This window comes from Scyliorhinus torazame, chromosome 21, assembly GCF_047496885.1.
Source record: "Scyliorhinus torazame isolate Kashiwa2021f chromosome 21, sScyTor2.1, whole genome shotgun sequence".
In the NCBI taxonomy this organism is placed as follows: Eukaryota; Metazoa; Chordata; class Chondrichthyes; order Carcharhiniformes; family Scyliorhinidae; genus Scyliorhinus; species Scyliorhinus torazame.
Window position 1 is genome coordinate 7,583,957 of NC_092727.1, and position 25,456 is coordinate 7,609,412.

Below are 25,456 nucleotides of genomic sequence, written 5' to 3' on the forward strand. Positions count from 1 at the left end.
CTCCTCGATCAAATCTCACCTCAATCTCCTTCGCTCCAAGGAGAACAGCCCCAGCTTCTCCAACCCTCACCTTGGAACTAAAGACCCCCCATTAAGTACATTTAGCCTCTTTCAATCCCTTCAGGTAAAATGCATTACCTCAAACTTTACTCTTGAAAGTTCCACCAGCCACTTGCCTGCCCTTTCTGCTGACCTGTCTATGCACTGTCACTAGCAATTTGTATCATCCTCACTTTTGCCACTCCTCCAAGTTTGCTGTCATCGACAAATGTTAAAATTTTATTCCATATTCCAAGATCCAGGTTATTTATATGTAGCGAGTAAAGCAGGTGGTCCCAGCATTGACCCTTGAGGAACATCACTTTCTATCACCCTACTGTCTTGATAAAGAATCATCTATCCCAACTTACTGCTTTCTCTCCTTCAACCAATGTCTTCTCCAATTGCACATTAGTTCTCCTATTCCATAAGCCTCAATTTTGTTAACATACTTTTAATGTTGTACCTGGTTGAACACTTTCTTAAAATCCGTATGAACATCTACCGCATTCCCTTCATCAACCTTCTCTGTTACTACATCAAAAAATGTAACTGAATTTGTCAAGCACGATCTACCTTTTACAAATCCATGTTCCTTAACCAACTCGGCGCCAGCAGGGGCTGGTTTAGCACAGTGGGCTAAACAACTAGCTTGTAAAGAAGAACACGACCAGCAGCGCGGGTTCAAATCCCGTACCAGCCTCCCCGAACAGGCGCCGGAATGTGGCGACCGGGGGCATTTCACAGTAACTTCATTTGAAGCCTACTTGTGAGAATAAGCGATTTTTATTTCAACTCAAGCCTTCCAAATGCCTATTGATTTTCTTCCCTAATTAATATTTTCAAAGCTTTACCCACCACTATGTTCAATTATCTGGCCTGTAATTTCGAGGACTGTTCTTGGGCCTGTTCTGAATAAGCAGCCACATCTGCCACTTTTCAATCTTCTAGCACCACCACAGCATAAAGGGAGGATTGAAAAGTTATGGCAAACCCTTCCCACTGTCTCCAACTTCCTTCAGTAACCTGGGATGCAAGCCATCCAGACCAGGTGGCTTATCTACGCCAAGCATAGCCAGAGATTCCAGGACATGTAACTCCTGAACAGATGCAGATGATAGTTTGGGTCGGGGTGTTGGGGGTCGCGGGTGTGGTGGTGGGATTCCCAGGTGGCTGGGTTGAGGTTGTTGGGGGGGGGGATTTCTGGAGGGGGAGGGCTGTGCTGAGGGATCGGAGTGTGGCCGGGGGGCGGGGGGGGGGGGAGGTCTCAGTGTTGGGGGGGTGGGGGGGGGGGCAGGAAGCACGTCCTGGTTGGAGGGGGAAGGGGGGGGGGGCAGTGCCAGTGGTTGGGAGTTTGGGTAAAGAGCCCCGGGAGGGGTTGGGGGGTTGTTGGGTGGTGGATGTTGGTCTGGATCTCTACAATAGTTACCCAAAAGTTAGAAGCGGTTTTAATTCTTCTAATTTTTTCTCCATTGGCGTAACCCTGGTGACTTTAATCACATTTGTGGATGCCAGCACAGGGGGATTGTCCAGGGAAGGTTTGTGTTTCTGGGCGACTGCTGTGCAAGTCCTTATCTGGGATCTTCCGAGAGGGATTTCTCCAGAGCATCTTTGGAGTACACCCCAAAATCCGACAATGGGATGCTCAGATGTTACAGCCTGATGTTATATTTTAATTCCTCTTCTCATTCATACTCAACTTTTCTTCTGCCCTTTTTGTACAAGAGATGGAAAAGCAGCAAAAGCTGCGACCTGTCGAGTTAAAGGACGGCATCTTGTGGCTGGAAGGTGAGTTTTATTAAATGAATCACTGCATCCGGCTGGGAAACACACACACACGCACACACACACAGACACACACAGACACACACACACACACACACACACAGACACACACACAGACACACACATACACTCTCACACACACACACAGACACACACACAGACGCACACACACAGACACACACACACGCACACACAGACACACACACACACACAGACACACAGACACACAGACACACACAGACACACACACAGACGTACACACACACAGACACAGACACGCACACACACACAGACACACACACACAGACCCACACAGACTCACAGACACAGACACGCACACACACACACGCACACACACACGCAGACACACACACACACACACACAGACACGCACACACACATGCACACACAGACAGACACACACACTCACACACAGACACACAGGCACACCCACACACAGACACATACACACACAGACACACACACACAGACACACACACACACTCACACTCACACACAGACACACACACACTCACAGACACACACACACAGATACAGACACGCACACACACACAGACACACACACAGACACAGACACGCACACACACACACACGCACACACAGACACACACACACACTCACACACACACACAGACACACACAGACACACACAGACACGCACACACACATGCACACACAGACAGACACACACACTCACAGACACATATACAGACACAGACACACATGCACAGACACACACAGTGACACACACACAGACAGACACACACACAGAGATACCCAGTCACACACAGACACACACAGAGACATACACACACACAGACGCACACAGACACACACACAGACACACACACACATACACAGACACACACATAGACACATACACAGACACACAGACACACACACAGACACACACGCACACACACAGACACACACAAACAAACACACACAAACAAACACACACACAAAGACATCCACACAGACACACATACACAGACACATACACAGCCACACAGACACACACACAGACACACACACACATAGCCACACAGACACAGACACAGACACACAGGCACACACACACAGACACACACACACAGGCACACACACACACACACACACACACACATACACAGGCACACACACACACACAGGCACACACAGATACACAGACACACACATACAGACACATAAACAGGCACAGGCACACACACACAGGCACACACAAACACAGACACACACAGACACATAAACAGAAACACATACAGAGACACACACACACAGACAGACACATACACACACACACAAATACACACACACACACACAGACACACACACAGACACACACTGACACACACAGACACACACACAAACACACACACACAGACACAGACACACACAGACATGCACACACATAGACAGACACACCCACCCACACATAGCTGCAAACACAGAGACACACACAGGCACACACAGACACATACACATTCACACAGGCACACACACACACACAGGCACACACAGACACATACACAGGCACACAGGCACACACAGACACACACGCACAGACACACACTCAGACACACACACACACAGACACACACACACAGGCACATACAAAGACACCCAGGCACACACACAGACAGGCACACTCACACACAGACACCTACACAGGCACACACACACAGGCACACACTCACACAGACACACACACACTGACACACACACAGACACACACACATTCACAGACACACACACACTGACACACACACAGACACACTCACACACACACAGACACACACACGCACAGACACACATACACAGACACACACAGACAGACACACACACACACATACAGACACACGTACACACAGACAAACACACAGACACACAGAGACACACACACACACACACAAACACACACACAGAGACACACACACACACAAACACACACAGACACACACACAGGCACACGCACACACACACATACACAGCCACACACACAGACACACACGCACAGACACACACACACACATACAAACACACAGGCACGCACACACAGACACATACACAGGCACACATACTCACAGACACACACACACAGACACACACACACAGACACACAGACAGTCACACATACAGGCACAGGCACACACACACACACACAGACCGACACATACACAGAAACATACACACAAATACACAGACACACACAGATACACACACTCACATAGACACAAACACACCGACACACACACATACACACACCCACAGACACACACACACACACTGAAAGTAGGGCTGAACACAATATCCTGACTGTGCCTGAACCAGTATATTGTACTAGTGTAACATATCCTATTTGTTTTGGTACACTAGTTGTAAAAGTGTAAACCCACACGGATTTATCAATGCATTTGTCCATTTACAGATTTGTGGAATTAGAAATCCTCTACTTATTTTAAAGCTTTGGTTTTTTTTAGTGTTTATTTCCTCTCCTTACTCTTCTTTCCAAAATGTATCACTTCAATTAGCCGCCAAATTGAGGTCTTCAGTGAGACTGTCACTTATTGGGTAGACACAAACTAGAGACCAGAAATATAAATTAGTCACCAATGAGGAACTTGGCAGAAACATCTTTACTCAGAGAGTGGTGAGAAGGTGGAACTCACTATCACAGCGAGTAGTTGAGGTGAATTGTAGATGAATCCCGGGGAATGCTCGACAAGCACAAGAGACAGAAAGGACGAGAAGGATTCACTGATGGGATGAGATGAAGAGAGGAAGGAAGAGGCTTATCTGGACCAAAAACACTGACCTGGACCAAATCGACCAAACGCCCTTTTTCTGTGCTGTAGACTCGACGTAACTCAACGTAAACTATGTATATTTAACAGTCCACTTCACAATTAGTTGAAGTATTCAACATTAGTGCTTAATAGCACATGACATTAATTTAATTATCAGGCCTCTCAGGTGGCAACATATCAAATGCCTTCTAAAATCCACATGCGCAACATCCACTCCAATTCCAGATATGGGGTGTTCTATTAATGCCACAAATATCTCTGAGTAAAAGTGTTAAGGAGGTCTTATGGCACATTGGGTAATGTACGTACCTGTGAACAAGAAGCTCTGGGTTCAAGTTCCACCCCAGGACTTGATGGTCATAATGACGCATCCATAAACGGCCAAGCAGGCCAAATGTAAACCTGACGATTGCATGTGGTATGAGCGGTAGAGATTCCTGGTTGTGCTTGTGATAGGAAGAAAGATGGAGACTCTACCTCAACATTCACAGCCCTAGACTTCGACACGGATCCAAAACTGTATTATCAAAATCACCTGAATGTGTCATAACCACAATCATTAGGTTTGACATCAGCTGTAACCTACAGACTAAGGTAACCCACAATACTGTTGTCACGTGGGTGGCAATTGGGTTCCTTGAAACTTAACCAGAAATTAATGTTGTAATGAGATTCTCACCTTGACGAGAATACTGAAGCTCACTGGAAAGTGTTGAAATTGTATCCGCTCTGCTGATGCTCAGGGTGTGAATGTGACTCTGTCTGCAAAAGGGAAAAGACTCAAATTTTACTTTGGAAATCCCCAACTTCCAAATATATTTCAAGTACCCAATTCTTTTTGTCCAATTAAGGGGCAATTTAGCGTGGCCAATCCACCCACCCTGCACATCTTTGGGTCATGGGGGCGAAACCCACGCAAATACGCGGAGAATGTGCAAACTCCACACAGATAGTGACCCGGGGTCTGGATCGAACTCGGGTCCTCAGCGCCATGAGGCAGCAATGCTAACCACTGCGCCACCGTGCTTTCTGGTTTCCAAACATATTGACACCTGATTGAGTGTTGGGTGTGAATGGATGTCAGACAGGCTAAAGGGGCAGAGAGAGCGAGGAGGCGAGAGATAGAGGGAGGCAGAGAGAGAGCATCACGGAGAGGTAGAGAGGCAGAGAGAGAAGCAGAGTGAGAGGCACAGAGAGATAAGGGAAAGGTAGTGAGAGAGGTAGCGAGAGAGGCAGAGAGAGAGAGAGAAGCAGAGAGAGACAGACAGACAGAGAGAGGTAGAGAGAGAAACTGAGAGAGAGACAGAGAGTGGGGCAGAGAGAGAGGTAGTAAGAGGCAGGGAGAGGTAGAGGGAGGCAGAGAGAGAGGCAGAGAGCGAGACAGACAGAGAGAAGTAGCTAGAGAGGCTGAGAGAGACAGAGAGAGACAGAGTGAGGCAGAGAGAGAGGTAGAGAGAGAGAGTAGCAGGGAGAGGCAAAGGGAGGCAGAGAGAGAGGCAGCAGAAAGAGGTAGAGAGAGGCAGAGGGAAGCAGAGGGATATAGAGAGAGATGCAAAGATCTTTTTGCAGTATTTTTGAACAAAATTAAATCAAAATTGAGATGTTCACCTTGTTAATCAGACGTTTGTGGGTGATTTTGGATCTGGATTTGGATATGTTTATTGTCACGTATACTGAGGTACAGTGAAAAGTATTGTTCTGCGTAGAGTCCAGACAGATCGTTCCGTACGTACATGAAAAGAAAACATAGGACAAACATAAATACACACTGTAAATACAGAGACACGGGTTGTTTGGGCGATCCATCAGTTAGAGCTGGCAGAGGGATCAATGATCTGATTACATTTGGAAATTCTCTTGGACAATCTGCTCCTGTCCCTGGGTTCAGCCACAGGTTGAAGCCTGAACCTTTGCCCCGATTAGTTCCCAGGCCCCACCCCAAGATCTAAAGAAAAAATGTGAAGTGAAAACATACAACCACAAACGGAGCTCAGATTTACATCTTGCGTTTTGATGGTGAAATATTGATTAAGGTTGAGAATACATTGAACTTCCTTCAAAATAAAATGTTTTGTAATAGGGCAAAACCAGTGCCTTTGGTATTTGGATTGGTTCTGCTACTGACTGGTTTGAACACAATGTGGGTTAAACACCACATATAAGAACCCTCCTGCGCGCTACATCTTGCATCATGTGGGTTCTCCATTTACCAAGGAAATGAGACTTCAAATTTATATTTAGCTGCCAGCAATGGGCAGCACTCTTGTCTCAGAATCAGGAGTCATAGTTTCAAAACTCTCTCCATAAACCTGAGCACTGAAACCAGGCTGACACTCCACTGCAGTACTGAGGGAGTGCGGCACTGTCAGAGGGGCTGTACTGAGGGAGTGCGGCACTGTCAGAGGGTCAGTACTGAGGGAGTGCGGCACTGTCAGAGGGTCAGTACTGAGGGAGTGCGGCACTGTCAGAGGGTCAGTACTGAGGGAGTGCCGCACTGTCAGAGGGTCAGTACTGAGGGAGTGCTGCACTGTCAGAGGGTCAGTACTGAGGGAGTGCTGCACTGTCAGAGGGTCAGTACTGAGGGAGTGCTGCACTGTCAGAGGGTCAGTACTGAGGGAGTGCTGCACTGTCAGAGGGTCAGTACTGAGGGAGTGCGGCACTGTCAGAGGGTCAGTACTGAGGGAGTGCTGCACTGTCAGAGGGGCAGTACTGAGGGAGTGCGGCACTGTCAGAGGGTCAGTACTGAGGGAGTGCGGCACTGTCAGAGGGTCAGTACTGAGGGAGTGCTGCACTGTCAGAGGGGCAGTACTGAGGGAGTGCTGCACTGTCAAAGGGTCAGTACTGAGGGCGTGCCGCGCTGTCAGAGGGTCAGTACTGAGGGAGTGCTGCACTGTCAGAGAGGCAGTACTGAGGGAGTGCCGCACTGTCAGGGGGTTAGTACTGAGTGAGTGCTGCACTGTCAGAGGTCAGTACTGAGGGAGTGCCGCACTGTCAGAGGGTCAGTACTGAGGGAGTGCTGCACTGACAGAGGGTCAGTACTGAGGGAGTGCTGCACTGTCAGAGGGTCAGTACTGAGGGCATGCTGCACTGTCAGAGGGTCAGTACTGAGGGAGTGCTGCATTGTCAGAGGGTCAGTACTGAGGGAGAGCTGCACTGTCAGAGGGTCAGTACTGAAGGAGTGCTTGACTGTCAGAGAGTCAGTAAGAAGTCTTACAACACCAGGTTAAAGTCCAACAGGTTTGTTTCGATGTCACTAGCTTTCGGAGCGCTGCTCCTTCCTCAGGTGACCCCCTCAGAGTCAGTACTGAGGGAGTGCCACACTGTCAGAGGGTCAGTACTAAGGAGTGCTGCACTGTCAGAGGGTCAGTACTGAGGGAGTGCGGCACTGTCAGAGGTCAGTACTGAGGGCTTGCTGCACTGTCAGAGGGTCAGTACTGAGGGAGTGCTGCACTGTCAGAGGGTCAGTACTGAGGGGGTGCTGCACTGTCAGAGGGTCAGTACTGAGGGAGAGCTGCACTGTCAGAGGTCAGTACTGAGGGAGTGCTGCACTGTCAGAGGGTCAGTACTGAGGGAGTGCTGCACTGTCAGGGGGTCAGTACTGAGGGCGTGCTGCACTGTTTTTCGAATGGGATGTTCAACATTTCACAAATTTACAAAAATGTTCCAGAGCACCGTACAGTGACTTTCACTGTTGCAATGTGGGAAATGTGCACAGCAAAATCCCGCATACAGTAATGAGATAAATAATCAAATGCTGTGTTTTCTGAGATGTGATGATCATGATTTGATGTGTCATCATCGATTGAAGAGTAAACACTAGACATTCACTGGAAGTAACTCTCCTGTTCTTCAAAGTACAGTGGCACTGTCAGATCTTTAATGCCCGTCTGAGAGGCAGATGGGCCTCGGTGTAACATCCCATCCGAAAGATGGCAACACCGATAGTGCCGCACTCCCTCAGTTCTGCACTGGGAGCATCTGCCTTGATAGGTAGGCTCTCTTCAGTAAGATTTTGAGCACAGGTTCTTCTGGTTAAGAGATAGGAGTGATATTCATTGAACCTCAAACTACAATGTATTGCACAGAGTTATTTTAAAATGTACTCACTGAACCAATTTTGACAGATGATGATACTGCAGTTGTTTCTGTGATCAGTCTTCCAATAATTCTTTCTTTTTCTTTCATAACTTGGGCTGAAATGTGAAGAAGTTCCAGGAGGTAAGATATGGACATTTTCAAATATTCTAAACTTCAAGGTTCTAGTTGCTCAGTTCAACCCTTTAATACAGATTAGCGAGCCAATTCCTCTTCTTGACAAGTTGACATAAAGTTCCCCTCTCTGCTATTTTAATGCAGTTGATGATCTACTTAAATTTCCTGTGTAAAGACGTGAAGGAAAAACTCGCACCTCATGTTGGTACTTCAGGAAGTCACAAAGCTTTTCACAGCTAACGAATTGCCGTACTGTGGGATAGACAGCGGCCAATGTGCAAGATCCCGCAGTGATGTGAAAATGACCGGGTCACCTGTTTTCTAATGATATTAAAACCAGAGCTCAGAATAGTAGCCATGGGATTCTTAACATTAACCAAATAGAGGGGACAGGAATCATTTGTTTAATGGCTCATCTGGAAGATGGCAGCTCACCACTCTCTGGGTGAAGAACCTTCTGCTCACCTCTGTCCTCAATTGTCTACCCGTATCCTCAGACTGTGACCCCTAGTTCTGGTCACTCCCACCATCGGGAACATCCACCTTGAATCTACCATGTCTAGTCCTGTTAGAATTTTTTGATTTCAATGAGATTCCCCCCCCCCAAGCGACTCAATCTCTCCTCACACGTCAGTCCCGCCATCCCAGGAATCGGTCTGGTAAACCTTCCCCACACCCCTTCTACAACAAGAACATCCTTCCTCAGATAAGAACTTGTGGTTCCAGAAAAGGCTGTATTGATGTTGTTGCCTGCCTGTAAACAGATTTATTTTTATTTAGATTTTGCGGAGGACTGTCTGGAATTTGCAGACCAGCGCACCGTGTTAGTGCAGGATCGGTTTCATAAACTACTGGTGTTCGCGAATAACGAAAAACATAAAACAGCAGAGTTTCGTGACATAAATAATAAAGAAAGAACTGAAGGTATATATTTTATGTTGGCAAATTTAGACAACTGTAATATTAATGTTCATTTTATCCAGTCCCAGGTCCTCGTTAAGTTTATATATTTATTTTTAAGGGTCTAGTGTTTAGCTCAGTGGGGATGAGCAATTGAAAAGTCCAATGTCCGCAATCGATGTAGAGATTTATCCTGTGCTTGTGACACAGTGATGCATCCCTACACCTTGAAACTCCAGGTTCAAGTCCAACACCAGGACTAGTTCGCCACCGAAGGAGCCTTTGTTACATGGTTTGATGGGCAGGTAATCAGCTCGGGAATCCTTTCCCACTATTCCTTAAAGGGAGAAACTGTGTGTCTGTGAAGGTACGCTTCAAAACAAAACCCTGTATGTGATGAGCGGTTACTGTAACACTGTACCCTTGTCATCATGTAAGGTGATGTCCCCTTTAAGACCGGGCTTGGAACCCTGGGGGACTCCGCCTCCGGCTCCGCCCATCTGGGAGCCGTATATAAGGGGTCGCCTTGTGGGCGGTACCTCTGTTAGCACACGTCTCGGCACCAGGCTAGTTCTTAGCTTATTAAAGCCTTCTTTACCGTTTACTCTCTAAGTGTCGTTATTGAGGGCACAACACTGTATCTCTCGGGTTCAGAGTGTGGGGCTCCCGTAGCCTAACTGGGTCAACTTACAAAGAATCATAGGTTGGTTACAGCACAGAAGGAGAGTATTTGGCCCATCATGCCTCTGCCAGTTTTCTGCAAGAACAATTCTCCGAGTGCCACTCCACCACCATTTCCCTGCAGCCCTGCAAATGTTTCCTCTCCAGATAATGATCCAATTTTGTTTTGAATATCCTGATTGAATCTGCCTCTGCCACCCTCTCAGGCAGTGCATTCCCAAGTTACTATTGCTCCTTTCTCCAACTACCTTAAATCTGTGCCCTCTGGTTCTTGATCTCTTTTACAATCTTTATTAATGTCACAAGTAGGCTCACATTAAGTTACTGTGAAAAGCCCCTAGTCGCCACATTCCGACGCCTGTTTGGGTACACGGAGGGAGAATTCAGAATGAACAATTCACCTAACAGCACGCCTTATGGGACTTGTGGAACCGGAGCACCCGGAGGAAACCCACGCAGACACGGGCAGAACGTGCAGGCTCCGCACAGACAGTGGCCCAAGCCGGGAATTGAACCCGGGTCCCTATCGCTGTGAAGCCACAGTGCTAACCACTGTGCTGCCGTGCTGCCCGTACCACCACTGGGAACAGTTTCTGCCTCTCCACTCTGCCCAGACCCCTCATGATCCTGAACACCTCAATCAAACCTCCTCCCAACTCCTCTTCTCCAACCTCTACACAACGAAAGGTCCACATCCCACAAAACATTCTTGTATTTCTGAACCCTCTCTAATGCTTTCAGGCCTTTCCTAAAGTTTGGTGCCCAGAATTGGTCATTTGCTAAATTCGCCAATCCAGATAACTTTAAGTATCTGGAGCTGTTTAGCACAGGACTAAATCGCTGGCTTTGAAAGCAGACAAGGCAGGCCAGCAATTCCCGTACCAGCCTCCCCGAACAGGCGCCGGAATGTGGCGACTAGGGGCTTTTCACAGTAACTTCGTTGAAGCCTACTCGTGACAATAGGCGATTTTCATTTCATTTCATTTCAAGTAACCTATGCCTCACTGTCCATTTCCCTGCCCTTGTCAACAAAGCAGGGTGTACAATTAATGTCGGCTAGTCAGGCAACTGACTAGACAAGACCCAGTAGGGAACAACTGCAGTTGCGTGTCTGGTTAACTTTATTAAATTAAATAATTTTTGTTTCTTGACGACTCCAGGTGAACTCCTTCCATTGCCCCTTGCAGAAATATCCTTCATTGACACTGGGTCAAAATTCCTGGAACTCCCTCCCTAACAGCACTGTGGGTGCACCTACATGGACTGCAGAGGGTCAGGAAGGCAGCTCACTGCCACCCTCTGAAGGGTAATTAGGAATGGACAATAAATGCTGGTCCAGCCAGCAATGCCCACACCTCAAGAACAAATTTTTAAAATCTTGAATTTGCTATTACGAAATTCTCGCTGTAAAACCCAAGAATCCATTTTTGTCTGGCCTGATCCATTTCAGGTGTTGTTTTTAATGACTTTTGCCCCGAGCTCCCAACTCCTTTTGCCTTTCCGCCTCATCCAGCCGGCGCCGCCCCCGCAAAAAAAAAAAATTAGTTAATTATTAGTTAATTAAGGGGTGATGTGACCATGTAGAAGCTCTCTGCTGATTCTCAATTCAGTCGCTAATCTGAGTTTTTTTTTATTCTTCTTGTGACTAGCGATGAGACCCAACAACTTAGTAAACGGTAAGTTATTGAATTGTTCGCTCCTGAATATTCCTGACAAATTACAATTAGTTGCTCCACAGCACTTGCTTCAATTCTCCAAACAAATGGTTTCTTGCAACATTGGAGGATTTCTATTGTCACCTAACCCACCAGGCAGGTACAGGACGGGTGTTTGGGGAGAGGAATAGACTGGCGGCCATTTTAAAAGACTAATCACGGAAGCCAAAAAGAAGGTAAATCGGAGTGGGGTGCGAAATGAGCATCTGATGTCACGCGCCAAGTGGGCTGGATTAAAATAAACTTGCTCATTTAGAGGCAGCAGCACTAACCGCTGCACCACCGTGCCGCACATCAGCCTCAGTCATAAGTGTGGGAAGACAATTCGACCGCCGGAGGCCTCACAGTCCAGCCACATCTTAATCCACGTTCACCTCTAGGAGGTGGTGTTCGTGTGTGGAGACGGAATTGTTGCAGATTGTGCACAATGCAGAGTGGAAGCAAATTCTTAAAAAGCTGAAATATTAAGTTTGAACAATTAGAACATAGAACCTCCAGTGCAGAAGGAGGCCATTCGGCCCATCGAGTCTGCACAGACCCACTTAAGCCCTCACCTCCACCCTATCCCCATAACCCCTCCTAACCTTTTTGGTTTCCTCCCACAGTCCAAAGATGTGCAGGTTAGGTGGATTGGCCATGATAAATTTCCCTTAGTGGTGGGTGGGGTTACTGGGTTATGGGGATAGGGTGGAGGTGTTGACCTTGACTCTTTCCAAGAGCCGGTGCAGACTCGATGGGCCGAATGGTCTCCTTCTGCACTGTAAATTCTATGAAATTCTATGACACTAAGGGCAATTTAGCACGGCCAATCCACCTAACCTGCACGTCTTTGGACTGTGGGAGGAAACCGGAGCACCTGGAGGAAACCCACGCAGACACGGGGAGAGCGTGCAGACTCCGCACAGACAGTGTCCCAGCGGGGAATCGAACCTGGGACCCTGGCGCTGTGAAGCCACAGTGCTAGCCACATGTGCTGCCCACAATTCTCCATTCTTTGGAGTGCACTCGACTATACTTGGATCGATTTGCCTAATTTGTGGTGACCGTTAAAACTTAAAAGATTTCTCCCTACTTAAGCTGTCGAACCTCCCGATACTTTTGAACATCTCGGTTAAACCTGCTCCTAACTTCCTTTGCTCTAAGGAGGAACAATCCAGTTCCTCCGCATCAGCTCAGCGGTTTCACCGTGTCCTATCCCACCAGGAAGGAACAGACTGGGCTGAAGCCGCTCATTCCCGGAACCGTTCTACTAAATCTCACCCCACTGAGACACTGACGTCTTCCTGAAGCGCGGTGCCCAGGATTGGACACAGTACGCTCGCTCGGGCCTCACCAGTGTTTTATAAAGGTTCCACACAAGCTTCCAAAGAGCTTTTACTGAACGGCCTAATCAGCTTCACCTTGCCAGCTTCGTAGTCGTGTACACCCCCAGGTTCCCTGGGACCTCAGTTACCTATCACTCGTGATTTCAGAGATGCTTTGCTCACGTTTTTGATCTTTTCCCAGGCATCGAATTTGATATAATTTTCTACGAGTCAACAAAGTGCACTCAGGATTGTAAATTTCGGAAGTTTTCATTTCCCGTTTCCTTCGTGGTGCAGTGCAACTCAAAGAAATATCAAATGTCATGCAGCAAATCCATAGGCATTGAGTTTCAGGTGAGTGTAACCCTGAAGTTATTACACAAACCTCCCCGAGTGCTCTCGGAGCTCGATTTTCCAGCACTTATCTTGAGGGAAAACACTGTTGAGAAATGGAACATCTTCCCCTTCTCCCACTCACTATAATCAGAAAGTCACAAAGCTGCACAAGAATATTTCAGTTTCAATGTGCCGCTGTGTAAGATAGAGGTGCTACAATTCCTCTTAATGCACCTGGAGTCAGTAGTCAGCTTTGCCTCTCACCCCTGAGTCAGATACAGAGAGTGATGAGGACATGCAGATTCCCACTCCATGTGGTAACGGGTTCCATCTCTACACCTTCACCAACATGTCCTAGAATTATTTTGTGGGCCGTGAGCATTCCTAGCGATAAAGTAGAGGGAGCCACCTTCTTGAACTGCAGCAGTCTTCGAAGTTATAGATTCCCTGCAGTGCAGAAGGAGGCCATTTGGCCCATCGAGTCTCCACTGACCCTCTGAAAGAGCATCCTACCTAGGCCCACTCCCCCGCCCTATCTCTGTAACCCCGTAACCCCACCTAACTGTTGGACTCTAAAGGGTAATTTATCATGCCCAATCCACCTAACCTGCACATCTTTGGACTGTGGGAGGAAACCGGAGCACCCAGAGGAAACCCACGCAGACACGGGGAGAAAGTGTAAACTCCACACAGTCACCCAAGGCCGGAATCGAACCCTGAGGCTGAGAGGCAACAGTGCTGATCGCTGTGCCTCCACGCCACCCTTGCGCATATGGTGTAGGTACATCCACGGTCCCGTTAGGAAGAGTATTCCAGGATTTTGATCTGTGGGACAGCTCTCTCAATATTGACACATGCCCCCATGTGCTCGTAAGGAAGGCTTTGCCAGGATGACTGGGTAGGGTGTGCCATTGTCATATCCAGTGCCTAGCGTGATGCTCTGTGTTCTGTCAGCTTCTATTCCTGTTCAATTCTTCTATAGCTGTTTGGTACAACTGAGTGGCTAGCTAGGCTATTTCAGAGTCAACTGCATTGTGTGGCGGTCCACAGTCACATGCAGGCCAGACTGGATAAGACTGGCAGATTTCCTGCCTCAAAGCACATTAGTGAACTAAATTGGCTTTTACTGAAATCCGCCATGTTCAATGGTCTTCTATTTTTTTAAAATTTAGTGTACCCAATTAATTTTTTCTAATTAAGGGGCAATTTAGCGTGGCCAATCCACCTACCCTGCACACCTTTGGGTTGTGGGGGCGAAACCCACGCAAACACGGGGAGAATGTGCAAACTCCACACGGACAGTGATCCGGGGCCGGGATCGAACCTGGGACCTCGGTGCCGTGAGGCAGCAGTGCTAACCACTGCACCACCGTGCTGCCTTTTCAATGGTCGTCTTTACTGAGATCAGCTTTTAAATCCAGATGCCATGGTGAGATTTAAACCCATGTCCCCAGAACATCTGTCGAGGCCTCTGGATTACTCATCCACTGCACTAGCACACTACCACCTCCCACATATTTCCCCTAAATCCATTATTTGGCCTGTTATTCACCGTCTTGTATTTATAGTCCCTTGTACTGGACACAAGCATACACAAAGATGAAGAAAGCCAGCTCCTCCACCTCCATCCATTGCATCATTTTGAAGACCACTGTCAGGCCTCTGCTTTGCATTCTCAAAAGAAAATTAGCCCAAGCCTGTTCAATCTTTCCTGATTGTTGCATCTCTAATTCTTTGTAAATCAGTGCTTCAATACACCCGTCATAGTACAGAGGTCAGAACTGTACACTGTACTCCAAATGTGCTTGAACCAAGGTTCTGTTTAAATGTAACATTTCCTCCCTTTTTCGATATTCAAGGCCAATCCACCTCCCCTGTGCATCTTTGGGTTGTGGGGGTGAGACCCAAGCAGACATGGGGAGAATGGGCAAACTCCACACGGACTGTGACCCGGGGCCGGGATCGAACCCGGGTCCTCAGCGCTGTGAGGCAGCAGTGCTAACCACTGCGCCACCGTGCCGCCCGGCTGTTTAGTTTCTTAATGGAAAAGTTGCTGTATGGACGTAGACTGAGTTTTCCTGGATGTACTGTGACAAATTCGATTTTTTGTTTAAATACAGGAGCTGAGTACCCCCCCAGAGAAAGAAACAGTCGATTTCCGTGAACGCAACATCATATTTTACATGAAAAGTCTGGGACAATTCTCAGTGTTCGAATCCGACTTAGTACGTGATCACTGCCTGTGTGCAGAGCCGGAAAATGGACTTTATAAATTAGCGTTAAAGAAGGTGACAAAGTCCATCGATGAAGAAACACACCTGGAGCTGGTAACATAACTGGAAAAGGAGAGTATTGGCAAGTGCAGATAAACCAAACTCCTAAAAACAAGCTGACACTGCCACTAAAATACTGGCAACCCTTAAGAATAAGCTAATGATGTGTGACAGTAGGAAGTCTGTTACCTGTGCGTTCTAACTTAAGCTGTAATTATATCAGGCATTTTATCATAATTTTTGGACTATAAATACTAAATTATTGGTGAGTTTGAATAATGTAAACCTTGATCAGTCGCTGATCCTGGGGAAACTGGAGGGTATCAAATATTAAGAATTACTAAGCTGTTAACCTGTCATTTTTCTCGTAAAAGGTGGTTTAAAAAAGTACGTTGTTCTATGTGGAGTAGGAACAAGTTAATATTTTAATTGGAAGCTCTTTCTCAGAAACTGGAAATTAGATTGTACTGAGCTATTCTGTCAATTATGCTTAAATGTTGAATGCAGGAACTATACTTGTAAAGTTACTCAACTATAATATATTATATTTATAATTATATTTCCCCACTTCTTGGGCGTCATTCTCCGACCCCCCGCCGGGTTGGAGAATCGCCGGGGGCTGCTGTGAATCCCGCCCCCGCCGGTTGCCGAAGTCTCGGCACCGGATATTCGGCGGGGGCGGGAATCGGGCCGCGCCGGTTGGCGGGCCCCCCCCCCGCTCGATTCTCCGGCCCGAATGGGCTGAAGTCCCGCCGATAAATTGCCTGTCCCGCCGGCGTGGATTAAACCACCTTTTGAACGGCGGGACAAGGCGGCGCGGGCGGGCTCCGGGGTCCTGGGGGGGGCGCGGGGCGATCTGACCCCGGGGGGTGCCCCCACGGTGGCCTGGCCCGCGATCGGGGCCCACCGATCCGCGGGCGGGCCTGTGCCGTGGGGGCACTCTTTCCCTTCCGCCTCCGCCACGGTCTCCACCATGGCGGAGGCGGAAGAAACTCCATCCACTGCGCATGCGCGGGAAACTGTCAGCGGCCACTGACGCTCCCGCGCATGCGCCGCCCGGGGATGTCATTCCCGCACCAGCTGGCGGGGCAACAAAGGCTGTTTCCGCCAGCTGGCGGGGCGGAAATTCCTCCGGCGTCGGCCTAGCCCCTCAATGTTGGGGCTCGGCCCCCAAAGATGCGGAGCATTCCGCACCTTTGGGGCGGCGCGATGCCCGTCTGATTGGCGCCGTTTTGGGCGCCAGTCGGCGGACATCGCGCCGTTTCGGGAGAATTTCGCCCCTTATCCTTGTATAAACATTTGCAGATAATTTTAAAGCCATTATGGGTTTGTTCAAAATTAAAATTATTTCAAATTTGAACTGTGGGGAAGGATGGAGGGATTCTACAATTCATGGGCGTTATTCATTATGTGCTTTCAAGAATTGGGTTACATCGAACATTGGGGGGAGCTGGGAGGGTTGGGGGGAGGGGGCTGTGTGTGTTAATGGTGACTATGGATGATTCCTGGTTCCTTTTTGTCATTTGTTTATGTTAACATGCGGGCTGATGTCTGGGGTTTGGTGGGAGGATGGGAATGTTGTTATTGATATGGGGATTGACATTACATTGTTACTGATTATTGTTGGGTGTAAATTTGGGGGGAAATGTGAAAAAGGAGAATAAAAGTATATTTAAAAAAAAAATTAAAACTATTTCAAAAAAGAAAGTTTATTGCAAAAGTGATTTGCAGGGCTTAATTATACCGGTATCATTGTCAGTTATGTGGTGAATATTTCTGTGGCGTGTGTTTTCTCACTTTCTGTTGCTTGCTGCCAGATTTATTCTCAATGCTATTGGAATAGTTGTCAGGATCATTTGACCTCTCAGATCATTTCTTTGCACCTTAGTGAGGAAAACCACTTGATATTTCTATAGTCTTAATACACTGCTGAAAGATCACCTGGAAATCATTCACTAACAATGGACTATTTTGAACTGTGGTCACTGGTGTTACTGTAGCAGCAAAATAACAAAGAACAGAAATGAGGAGAATCACAAGTTGACTTATCCTGGTTGAAATGACTGAATATATATTTCCCTTACCGAGGAGCTCCGGATCCAGCAATGCCTAACTTCTCAATTTTTTTACTGCAATTGTATAGGGCATGGGTGAGGTTCTATGTGGAGTTTGCACTTCCTCCCCGTGTCTTTGTGGGTTTCCTCCGGGTGCTCCGGTTTCCTCCCACAGTCCAAAGATGTGCAGGTTCGGTGGATTGGCCATGCTAAATTACCCTTAGTGTCCAAAAGGTTAGGTGGGGTTGCTGGGTTACGAGGATAGGATGGAGGTGTGGGCTAAAGTAGGGTGCTCTTTCCAAGGGCCTGTGCAGACTCGATTGGCCGAATGCCCCCCTTCTGCACTGTAATTCTATGCTTCTAGGACACCTGGAGTATTGTGTGCAGTTTTGGTGTCCTTATCTGAGGAAGGATGTTCTTGCTATGGAGGGAGTGCAGCGAAGGTTTACCAAGCTGAGATGGCGGGACTGTCATATGAGGAGAGTCTAAATTGGCTCCGATTATATTCATTGGAGTTTAGAGAGGGGAACTCATAAAAACTTCCAACAAGACTAGATAGGGTAGATTCATAAAGAATGGTCCAGATGGTGGGGTGTCCAGAACTAGGGGCCATAGTTTGAGGATAAGGGGTAAACCTTTTAGGACTGAGGTGAGGAGAAATTTCTTCACCCAGAGAGCGGTGAATCTGTGGAATTCATTATCACGGAAAGTAGTTGAGGCCAAAACGTGGTGAAATTTCAAGAAGGAATTAGATATAGAGATCCAGGGATATGGGGGGAAGGCGGGATCAGGGTATTGAAATTGAGGATCAGCCATGATCATAATGAATGGCGGAGCAGGCTCAAAGGGCCGAATGGCCTCCTCCTGCTTCTATTTTCTATGTTTCTAAATTATTACCTTTGTTCGCATATTCATCCATGGCCTTGTGCCCTCCCCTCTCTAAACTACTCCAACCCCACAACCCTCCGAGATCTCTACACTCCTCTAATTCTGGTCTCCTGTGCATCCCTGAATTGAATCAATCCACCATTGGTGCTCGCACCTTTAGCTGCCTAGTTCCGAAGCTCTGGAATTCCTTCCCAAAATCACTCTGCCTCTCTAACTTGCCCTGTTCCTTTAAGATGCTTCTTAGAACCTACCGCGTTGACCAGAATTTGTTCATTTGTTCTGAAAGCTTCTTCTTTAGCTCAGTGGCAAATTCTAATTGGCGGGGCAGCACAATGGTGCAGTGGTTAGCACTGCAGCCTCACGGCGCCAAGGTCCCAGGTTCGAATCCCGGCTCTGGGTCACTGTCCGTGTGGAGTTTGCACATTCTCCCGTGTCTGCGTGGGTTTTGCCCCCACAACCCAAAGATGTGCAGGGTAGGTGGATTGGCCACACTAAATTGCCCCTTAATTGAAGAAAATGAATTGGGTTCTCGAACAAAAAATCTAATTGGCAGAACACTTGTGAAGCACCTTGGAACATTTTGCCAAGTAAGAGGTGCAAGTTGTTGTTGTGTTTATCAGTAACATTTACACCACCACAGCAATTAGCAAGTACCATCATTGTCCATTACCCATTCCCACCATTATCCATTCCCACCATTATCCATTACCCATTCCCACCCCCACCATTCCCCATTCCCACCATTCCCCATTCCCACCATTCCCCACTCCCACCATTCCCCATTCCCACCATTACCCATTCCCACCATTATCCATTCCCACCATTATCCATTACCCATTCCCACCCCCACCATTCCCCATTCCCACCATTCCCCATTCCCACCATTCCCCACTCCCACCATTCCCCATTCCCACCATTCCCCACTCCCACCATTACCCATTCTCACCATTATCCATTCCCCATTCCCCACTCCCACCATTCCCCATTCCCACCATTACCCATTCCCACCATTATCCATTCCCCATTCCCACCATTCCCCACTCCCACCATTCCCCATTCCCACCATTCCCCATTCCCATTACCCATTCCCACCATTCCCCATTCCCACCATTATCCATTCCCACCATTACCCATTCCCACCATTATCCATTCCCCATTCCCACCATTCCCCACTCCCACCATTCCCCATTCCCACCATTCCCCATTCCCACCATTCCCCACTCCCACCACTCCCCATTCCCACCATTATCCATTCCCACCATTACCCATTCCCACCATTATCCATTTCCCATTCCCACCATTCCCCACTCCCACCATTCCCCATTCCCACCATTCCCCATTCCCACCATTCCCCACTCCCACCACTCCCCATTCCCACCATTATCCATTCCCACCATTACCCATTCCCACCATTATCCATTTCCCATTCCCACCATTCCCCACTCCCACCATTCCCCATTCCCACCATTCCCCATTCCCACCATTACCCATTCCCACCATTATCCATTTCCCATTCCCACCATTCCCCACTCCCACCACTCCCCATTCCCACCATTCCCCATTCCCACCATTACCCATTCCCACCATTATCCATTTCCCATTCCCACCATTACCCACTCCCACCATTACCCACTCCCACCATTACCCATTCCCACCATTAAGGGACCTGAGGAATGTCGGATCAGCTGCGATCCTATTGAATGGCGGAGCAGGCTCGAGGAGTCGAACGGCCTACTCCTGTTCCAATTCCTTATGGTTTGACATCTGGCCAAAACCACTAATAAGCTCAAACAAGAGAGAGTTAAAGCACTCTGATTCATATTTAAAGAATGCAGTTGGTGGAATATAACGGACTTGGCCAAATGGTGTTTTAACAATTTAATTGCTTTTTATAAATAAGCATACCCTGCAGAGCAATATTTGGAACCCTGTCCTCAATGCTGTACACCAGCCAAAGTTAGATAAAGGCTTGAAGAAAGATTCCTTTTTTGTATGATCTTCCTGTCCATGTTGCTGCTGGGTCAGACCCTCCAAAGAGAACTGAACCTTCAACGAGTTTTAAACTTCATTGAGCTCCTGTCCTGTTTCCAACATTGCCTGTCTGCACCAATCTATAATTTCTGATTGTTGTAATGCACTAATGCAGTCTGGTTTGTGAAGGCAGTAAAGCTTAACTTTGTTATCTCTGCTCAAGAGAAAGGACAATGCCTTTATAACCATTTCCAGGCTCACCAGTTCAATGGGCAGGGCTATGTACTGCTTTGTTGTCCCCCGTGTTTTCTGAAAGGAGTCGGATGAAAAATTGGACTCTTTTAAACAGTAGGTCTCATTGTACGTAATGTAAATTATTAACTCTTGCCAACATTTTACACTGTGAATAATTTATAAATAAATCTGAATACGTTTATCTTGTACAAAGTGATAATGTGTGTGTTTTTCCCACTTCGTTTCGCAATGTATGGTAGGTGTGTAGCCATTTTGATCGCATCTTCAATGGCCATCGAATATCCCAAGGTGCTTTACAGCTATGAAGTGCATTTTAAGTTGGTCACTATTGTTACATCAGTGGACCCAAACAACAATTTGTGCACAGCAAGATTCTACAGGCCAACAGAATATTAACAGTATTGCTCGTTTCTTAGCTTGGTGATGGCAGAGCTGGTCAACCTGCAATCTCCTCCAGCCCCGCAAGCTTCCAAGGTCTTTGCAATCATCTAATTATAGCCTTATGCATTCCTGATTTTCATCGTTCCACCATTGATATCTGTGCCTTCAGCTTCCTGGCCCTAGGTTCTGGAAGCCCCTTTGCCTCTGAATTTCTTGTCCTTTAAGATGCTCCTTAAACCTACTTGTTTTGACCAATCTTTTGGTCACCCGTCCTAATAGCTTCACCACTCAAATGGTTCAATGTCAAACGACATTCAACAATCATTCCTGTGAAGCACCTTGGGGATGGTTCACAATGTTAAAGGCGCTATATAAATTCATGTTGGTGTCACTTCAACATGAGATCACTGACTGGAACTGACAGTTGAAGAACTAAAAGATAAAATCACTAATAAGCTCAGAAATATGAGTGAGTAGTTTTTAAAAATAAATTTAGAGTACCCAATTATCTTTTTCCAATTAAGGGGCAACTTAGCATGGCCAATGCACCTACTCTGCACATCTTTTGAGTTGTGGGGGTGAAACCCACGCAGACAGGGGAGAATGTGCAAACTCCACACGGACAGTGACCTGGGGCCAGGATCGAACCCGGGTCCTCGGCACAGTAGGCAGCAGTGCTAACCACTGCGCTGCCCTAAAACATTCTGATTCATATATTAAAAATGCAGTTGGTGGAATATAAAAGACATTGGCCAATTAATGATTTAAAAATTTAATTGATTTTTATAAGCTTTCCCTGTATAACAATACTTGGAGCCCTTTCCTCAATGCACAACACCAACAATGGTGTGGTAAAGACTTCAAGGAAGATTTTTGTATCATTTTAAAAATTCTCTTCCTGCCCAATTCTTCTGCAGGATCAGACACTCCAATACAAACTGAACGTTCAACAAGTTTTAAAATTCATTCATGTCCTAAATTTACGTACTATTTTTGTGGGAAACCAGTGTGAATAAGTAATAAGTTCCCCCACAGGCATTACTGAAATAGACCATGTCCAGATTCTGGAAGGTACAGGGATATCGATGCCGGATGGCATGCATATTTAAAAGTTTGTGGATGTTTCTGTCAAGGCCAGCATTTTTTGCTCATCATATACTTCCCGAGAAGATAGCTGGGGGCCATCTTCTCGAACAGCTGCTATCTGTGAGGAAACTCCAACGGCATTAGCTAAAGCAGGGACGAAAGCCTCATCGATGTCCAAGATTATGATGGGTTTTTGATGGAGCAAGACGGGAGAAATTATCCGAGGGTTATTCAGATTAGAAAGGCACTACTTTAAAAAGTGTTAGATGAGTGCAATATCTCAACACGTTACAGGACTGGAAGGCCAGGTTATGGAAGGATTTGGAAACGAGGATGAGAATTTTAAGCCAAAGAGAAAATGCTGGAAAATCTCAGCAGGTCTGGCAGCATCTGTAGGGAGAGAAAAGAGCTAACGTTTCGAGTTTGACAAAGCTTTGACAAAGGGTCGTCTGGACTCGAAACATTAGTTCTTTTCTCTCCCTACTGATGCTGCCAGACCTGCTGAGATTTTCCAGCATTTTCTCTTTGGTTTCAGATTCCAGCATCCGCAGTAATTTGCTTTTATTTATGAGAATTTTAAAATTGAGGTGTTGCCTAACCAGGAGTCGACTTCCGGGTGCGGCGATGACCAGCTAAGTCGCACGTTTCGGCAGCTCCCGGTGGAACGGACTTTTGGGCTCTTAATAGGAGCCCCATCGGCAATTTTAACGGCAAATAACACTGTGCGGTAATCCAGAAGGGAATCCCCCCCGGACACAGATGGAAAAAAGAGAGGAAAGTAGCCGGATTGCGGTGGATCCTCAAGAGCAGCGGCCAGGAAGGCAGGCACAAAGCAAGATGGCGTCAGAAGAAGGCAGTTTAATATGGAGCCTTGACCAACAAGAGTTCCTGCGGCGTTGCGTAGATGAACTCAAAAAGGAGATGAAGAAGGAGCTGTTGGCCTCGATATTACAAGCGATTGAGGGGCTAAAGGAGGAGCAAAAGACCCAGGAACAGGAGCTTCGGGTCGTGAAGGCAAAGGCTGCTGAGAATGAGGACGACATACAGGGCCTGGTGGTGAAAACGGAGATCCACGAGCCACAACACAAAAGATATGTGGAAAGGCTGGAGGTGCTGGAGAACAATGCGAGGAGGAAGAACTTAAGGATTCTTGGTCTTCCCGAAGGTGCAGAGGGGGCGGACGTCGGGGCATATGTGAGCACGATGCTGCATTCGTTAATGGGATCGGAGGCCCCGACGGGTCCACTGGAGGTGGAGGGAGCCTATCGAGTTATGGCGCGAAGACCGAGGGCTGGAGAAACTCGAGCAATAGTTGTGAGATTTCTCCGATACAAGGACAGAGAGATGGTCCTCAGATGGGCCAAGAAAACTCGGAACAGTAGGTAGGAGAATGCGGTGATCCGCGTGTATCAAGATTGGAGTGCGGAGGTGGCGAGAAGGAGGGCAAGCTTTAATCGGGCCAAGGCGGCGTTGCATAAAAGGGAGGTCAAATTCGGAATGTTGCAGCCGGCGAGACTGTGGGTCACACATCTAGGGAAACACCACTATTTCGAAACGGCAGACGAAGCGTGGACATTTATTGTCGAGGAGAAGCTGGAGTGAGCGGGCCAGAAGAAAAAGAACGTTTGGGATAAAAGGGTGTGTGTGAATTTGTGGGATGAAGGGGGGAAAAGGGGGAAGAGAAGACTTCCCAGATTGTTAAACCTGCGACCCTGTAACTTCTCTCTCTTCCCCATGTCGTGCGGGAGGGGGTGAGGGAGGATGAGGAGCTGTGGGCGCCGGCCATTGAGGGCGGGGCCAAAAGGGGAAGCGCGGGCTTTGTTCCCGCGCTATGGTAATCATGGCGGGAACAGGGAAGCAGGAAGGAGGGGGCCTCGCACAGTGTGAGCCGAGGTCACGGGGGGAAGCCGAGGTCGGCCAGAGTTTGCTGACTTCTGGGAGCAACATGGGGGGTGCAATTACGCTAGCTTGGGATCTAGCGGGGGGGGGGGGGTTAACTGGGTTGCTGCTGCTGGGGAGAAGGGGGAGCTGGTATGGGAGGGGGGGGGCGGGGCGGGGGTACAGCTACGTGGGAACCGGGTGAGTAGCTGGATTGAAAAAGGAAATGGCTAGTCGTCAGGGGGGGGGGGGGGGGGGGGGGGGTAAAGAGCCCCCCAACCCGGTTGATCACGTGGAATGTGAGAGGGCTGAACGGGCCGATTAAGAGGGCACGGGTACTCGCACATCTAAAGAAACTTAAGGCAGATGTGGTTATGCTTCAGGAGACGCATCTGAAGCTGACAGACCAGGTTAGACTTCGCAAAGGATGGGTGGGGCAGGTGTTTCATTCGGGGCTGGATGCAAAAAACAAGGGGGTGGCCATACTAGTGGGGAAGTGGGTAATGTTTGAGGCAAAGACTATAGTGGCAGATAGTTGGGGCAGATACGTGATGGTGAGTGGCAAACTGCAAGGGGAGGCGGTGGTATTGGTGAACGTGTATGCCCCGAACTGGGATGATGCCAATTTTATGAGGCGTATGTTAGGACGCATCCCGGACCTAGAGGCGGGAAAGTTGGTAATGGGTGGAGACTTTAATACGGTGCTGGACCCAGGGCTGGACAGATCGAGGTCCAGGACCGGAAGGAGGCCGGCTGCAGCTAGGGTGCTTAAGGATTTTATGGTGCAGATGGGAGGAGTAGATCCCTGGAGATTTAGTAGACCTAGGAGTAAGGAGTTTTCGTTTTTCTCCTATGTACATAAAGTATTTT

General features: G+C 47.8%; 2 long non-coding RNA genes across 2 annotated transcripts in view; one reads left to right on the plus strand and one right to left on the minus strand.

The window, feature by feature from the left end:
• LOC140398129 (uncharacterized) overlaps positions 1 to 1,828 on the plus strand; it is a 25,349-nt gene extending 23,521 nt beyond the window's left edge. Inside the window, exon 3 of the long non-coding RNA XR_011937420.1 lies at positions 1,765 to 1,828. This is a non-coding gene — a long non-coding RNA (uncharacterized lncRNA). The remainder of the gene's footprint in view (positions 1 to 1,764) is intronic.
• Positions 1 to 8,846, minus strand: part of LOC140398130 (uncharacterized) — a 9,595-nt gene extending 749 nt beyond the window's left edge. The window contains exons 1-3 of the long non-coding RNA XR_011937421.1: positions 8,760 to 8,846; positions 6,261 to 6,350; positions 5,332 to 5,414 (exon numbers count right to left, since the gene is read on the minus strand). This is a non-coding gene — a long non-coding RNA (uncharacterized lncRNA). The remainder of the gene's footprint in view (positions 1 to 5,331; positions 5,415 to 6,260; positions 6,351 to 8,759) is intronic.
• Positions 8,847 to 25,456: the final 16,610 nt, after the last annotated feature.